Below are 5,655 nucleotides of genomic sequence, written 5' to 3'. Positions count from 1 at the left end.
AGGACAGAAGAGAGATTATTGTTTACCCGCAGGTCCACTTTGTGGGACTTGGAGTATTGGAAAGATTTGGATCTGCGGCATAATCTTGATGTGATGCACATCAAGAAAAATATATGTGACAGCATTATCGGCACACTTCTTAATATTGAAGGCAAGACGAAAGATACCTTAAAATCTAGGATTGATTTGACACACCTAGGTATCAGACAGGATTTGCAGGTGCAAGATGAAGGTAAACCACGGGATATGGCACCAGCTGTGTATGTCTTGGACAAGGTAAAAAGAAAAGAATTCTGCGAGGTCCTGTAACGTGTGAGATTCCCACATGGATTTGCTTCCAACCCTGAAAGGAGAGTCAGTGCAGATGGAAACAAGGTACAAGGGTTGAAAACTCATGACTGCCATGTCCTACTTCAAGGGTTTTACCTGTTATCCTTAGAGGATTGGGCCGCCCTGACTTAAATAGAGCAGTTGCAGAGTTGGGACAATTCCTCAGGGAACTCTGCAGTAGAAATATCAGGATAGATGCTTTGGAGCGTCTTAGAGATAAGATACCAACTATCCTATGAGACCTTGAGAAGATATATCCTCCAGCCTTCTTTGATGTGATGGTGCATTTGGCTGTTCATCTACCTAATGAGGCACTACTTAGAGGTCTAGTACAGTATGGCTGGATGTACCCTATTAAAAGGCGGCTAGGCACTTTCAAGGGCTATGTTAGGAACAGAGCTAGACCCGAGGGTTCCATTGAAGAGGCCTACATTGCTACAGAAGCGTTGACATTCTGCTCAAAATACATTGAAATAGCTGATCAGCTTAGCAAAGAGGTGGGTGAAGACAATCTCGGGCTCAATGTTTTCGATTATTCTGTTCGAGTTACAGGGAAGAGTCGAAAAGAGGACAAACCTAAAGATTTGGACAAAATGGTTTGGTATGTGTTGAATAACTATCATGAGATACTACCTTATATCAAGTAAGTGCAGTACTGCAGCTTATACATCGTAATCTACTAAACTTGTAGCACATTCTTATATATTTAGATGTTTGACGCGATCACTATGTTGTGCAGCATCTACAAAAAGGAGTTACTGCTGCAAAATCCAAGAAACATTGACAATCTGGTTATGGCAGGATTTGCGAAATGGTTCAAGAGCCATGTAAGCTTTTGAATTGCACTGTCAGTTTTTTTAGTATATTGAGTACATAAGATGATCAGCTTGTCTATTTTCTAACCATAGGTTAAGAAGATGCGGGAAGATGGGCAGGCAGTTGATGATGCCCTTTACTCACTAGCAATGGGTCCTAATAGTCGGGTAAGACATTATGAATCTTGCGTTGTTGGAGATGCGCGCTACAACACCCTTGCACGAGACGAAGGCAGGAAGACACAAAACAGTGCCATCATGAGCACGGATACTTAAGACAAAGAGACAACTGAAAAGTATGCTAACATAACAGACATTATTTAGTTGCAGTATATCTCCAGTTTTGAGGATCATCGGTGTGTGGTTATGTTGTGTTGTCGTTGGTATAACCTGTTTTCCAGGGTCGCAAAACCCAGAGCTGATGATTATTTCAAATCCATCAATGTCAAGGCGGCGTACCAGACCAACGAGCCTTTTATTTTGTCAAATCAAGCAACACGGATATTTTTATTGGAAGACACATTTGCACGTAGCAATGACTAGAGAGTATTGCAAAGGTTTGAGCAGAGGAATTCGTTTAATGAAGTTGCACAACAAGATGATGCTTACACTGCTCCTGATGCACAAGATAACACAAATGTTCCTAATATCTTTGAGAACCATCACGTCAATGACGCTGACAAAAAGATTGTTTGTCGTGCTGTGGACATACAAGAGTTGATCAAGAAGAAGCCAACGTTCGAGGACGTTGAGGACGAACAAGAAGATGACACCATGGGGAATTATGATTCAGACTAATACACATGGCGAAGATGTTGACGCTGCTACTGCGGATGATGATTACATTGCTTTTGTCGTATTTTCCTGTCAGAAGACGTTTTTTATCTACTCCGTGAAATTGTGTTTGCTATGACAACTGAAACCTGATGAAAACATGTTGTTTAGTATTTTGCTGTGAGAAGATCACTTGTTATGTATGTTGATTTGTGTTTGGTGATTGTATGACAACTAAAACACGATGACATTGTTGTTTAGTTGTACTCATATTTGGCTGTGAAACTTGAATTTGATGACATAGTTTTTGTTGGACTGCGATTTGCTCGACGTGTTCGAATGAGAACAAAGCTGACCCGACAGGGCCTCTGCTATTTATTTATTTATGAGCAAAAGGGGATACCCCCTGATTTCCCCTAATAGAAATCATTAGATGTTCACAACACTACGCCCAGCCTGCTACACAGGTTTCATTCATTACTAGTTTCAGCAAAGTGCTCATGTCATAGCCATTGAATACATCACGAGTGCTACATACACTGCAAATAAAGAGACAATCATCCTACAGAGCACATCGATTTTGCCCATTGTCTTCACAAGCTCTTTCATCTCCTCATTGCTGTCAAGGCCGTTCAGCAGCTGTTGCTTGGCCATGATCAGAGGAACTGCATCTTTAACCTTCTGCTCTACATCTTCCTCTTCTGTCGTTCCTTTAGTAACTTGTTCAACACCCCAACCTGCTGGTATTGGGATTCCTCGGCTAACCAAATAATCAGCATAGTTGCATTCCCCCACATCAGCAACTTCCCAGAAATACAAATCACATGAATCTTCCCTTTTCTGCATGAATCAAATTGGAAGATCATCAACCAAACAAATAAAAAAATCAGCAATTAAAAGCAGCAAAACAACACTTAAACATATTATTACCCCATGATTCGGGCATTTGTAGAAGACTCGGCCAGGGTTGAGGATTGTGGTTGAGACGCGACGGATGACTCTGCATGATTTGCAGCTGTGGCCCCACACCAACGGTAGCGGGTTGCGATGAGCAATCGGCTGCGGTGCGCGTGCCGACGGGGGTGTGATGAGACCCACAGGCGATGGTATGGGTGGCGACTTGGCGCATATCTGGTTGTTGCCTGCTGAAGAGCAGGTGGACGAGCAGCCAGTGGACATGGTTGTTGTGGCCAGAGCTTCTGATGCTAGGCAGAGTAAGTAGAGAAGAGCAGAAGAGAACATTGGATATGTCAGTTTCATTACTTGCAGAGTAGCATAGCACCATATATAGTCATAGTCTAGGTTTGGATTCGAACCAGCTACAGGAGCACGTCTCTCTTTTTTCTAAAACTCGACAACGTCTCTTTACTGGTACACTAGCTTGTTCTATACGCCTTCCCAAGTCTTTGATTTTCTTTCCCTTTTTTGCAAGGAAGGAAGGAGGACAAAATTGAGAGTTCCTGGGACTCGAACCCAAGACCTCTCGGTTGAAAACCAAGGGTGCTAGTCACTTATGTGGCGAACGGTCCCTGGGAGGACGACGGCAGACGAACACATTGTCCTCGCAGTTTTAGTTGCAACACAAGATCGAACGGTCGCAGTTTCGGGAATGTTATCAGGCCAACGAGCCCAGTTTTTATTTTCTTCCTATATATAAAAAAGTATGCTACTTGGTGTCGGCTTAGTCAACAAACGATTGTGCCAACCTTGACCGTTGGATTGACATTCAACGTCTGTCGTGTTTCTTCAGTCTCTTCTTCCTCGAGCCACCAAAGCCAAACCAGCGCTGGCGGGACCGGCTGCTCCCACCTCCCACGGCTGGCTGTGCTGCCGCGCATGCATCGTGGCCACATTGCACCCTAAAACTCTGCGCATCTTCCCCGGCTCCTGTTCGTTCCCTTCCGAGGCCTCACCGTCGTCCTCCTCCTTGGTTCACTCGTCGCGGCGCCGCCCTCTGGTGTTGTCAACATGGTCAACAACTGAGAGGAATAAGGAGATGATTGTACATGGTGAGGATGACAGTAGGGACCCAGCAGCGCATGCAGTAATTTTATTTTTTCGGGACGGAGAAGGGTATCAAATGGGTTGTGCGGGACCCGTGGCCCGTCTAGCCCAGGCTTTTATTTCATATGTTTAGCACATGACCAGCCCAGTTTGTTTTTTTTTCCTTTCTGAAAATGGCTAGCCAGCTATTTTGTTTTTTGCAGAATAACCAACATAGGCCTACTTGCTTTTCTACGCCCTGCTGGGCCGGAAATCTTTCAAGACGAGGAGGGATGCATTTTGCCCAGAAAATGGGCTATAAGTAAATAAGAAATGGGCTATAAGTAATAATAAATGGGCTGTAAAATGAAAAAATACAGCAAACCGGCAATTAGTTCCAAAATACTATTTTCTTTCGGATTTTGATAATTGAAATTTCATTGTTTTTGTGCGGGTAAAATTTCATTGAATTTAAATTAAGGTTTATTTAGATTTAAAATTACTTTGAATCTGGCTAGAAATTTCGGGTTGTATGCTGTTTGGGACAGATTTGGAGGCTGGCTTGTGGGTCTACTAGGTTGACGTGTACTTTGGCTTTGTCAACTTAGTCCACAAATGATTCTAGCAGCAGTGACCATTGGATGTTAATCCAACGGCCGTGTTGCTTCTTCAATATCTGATCTTCTTGCTCCAGCCACCTAAACCAGCTCCGGTGGGAGTGCCTGCTCCCGCCTCCCGTGGCCGGTTGTGCTGCCGCACAGGCCGCACCGCCCCACCCTACTTCATTGCTAGCCAGGCCATTCCTCTACTCACCCACACCTCCTGTTATTTCCTAGCGACGGCAGCAAGACCAGTAAACCCTCGTACTCCTTACTGCGTGGGCAACCATTGCCAAGTCTTCCCCGGCTCCGTGCCGTTCCCTTCCTAGGCCTCGTCGTCGTCCACCGCCATGGTGCTCTCGGCGCGGCCTGGTCAACATGGTCAATGAATGACATCCATCGGACGTGGACTGTACATGGAGAGGCTGACAGCTGGGTCCATGGCCGCACACAAGGAAATGCCTCCTTATTACGCACAAAATAATGATTCCTCCACCTGACAGCTAGGACCCACCGGAAGGGCCTCTGTATTTCACGAAAAAAACATTTCCCCCGATGACAGGTCGGACCCACCTGCTATATCTTCGCACGCAAGGAAGTGCCTCCTTATTAAGCACAAAAAAATGAATACCCCCTGCTAGCTGGGACCCACCATAGTGGGAGGATAACTTGTGAGCCAACTAAGTTGATAGGGACGGAGGGCTTTGTCAACTTAGTCAATATGAGATTCTAGCTCCACTGACCATACGATGTCCATCCAACGGCCGTAGTGCTTCTTCAACCTCTGGTCTTCTTGGTCCAGCCGCCCAAACCAGCGCCGGTCGTGCCGCGTGCTCCTGCCTCCCATGGCCGGCTGTGATGGCGCGGAGGCCTCACTGCCCCCTACTACTACCACGTATTCCCCGGCTCCGCGTCGTCCCCTTCCTAGGCCTCGCTGTCGTCCACCGCCCTGGTGCTCCCAGTGCGGTGTGGTCAACATGGTCAAGGAACGACTTCCATCGGAAGAGTATTGTACGTGGAGAGACTGACAGCTAGGTCCACGGCGGCCGCAAGGAAGTGCCTCCTTTACGCGCAAAATAGTTATTCCTCCACCTGAAAGCAGGGACCCACCAAACAGGCCACCGTATTTCGTGAAAAAAAAAAGTTTCCCCCCT

The sequence above is a fragment of the Triticum dicoccoides genome, chromosome 6B (assembly GCF_002162155.2).
Source record: "Triticum dicoccoides isolate Atlit2015 ecotype Zavitan chromosome 6B, WEW_v2.0, whole genome shotgun sequence".
Lineage (NCBI taxonomy): Eukaryota > Viridiplantae > Streptophyta > Magnoliopsida > Poales > Poaceae > Triticum > Triticum dicoccoides.
The sequence above is the reverse complement of the archived record's forward strand: the minus strand, read 5'-3'. Positions refer to the sequence as shown.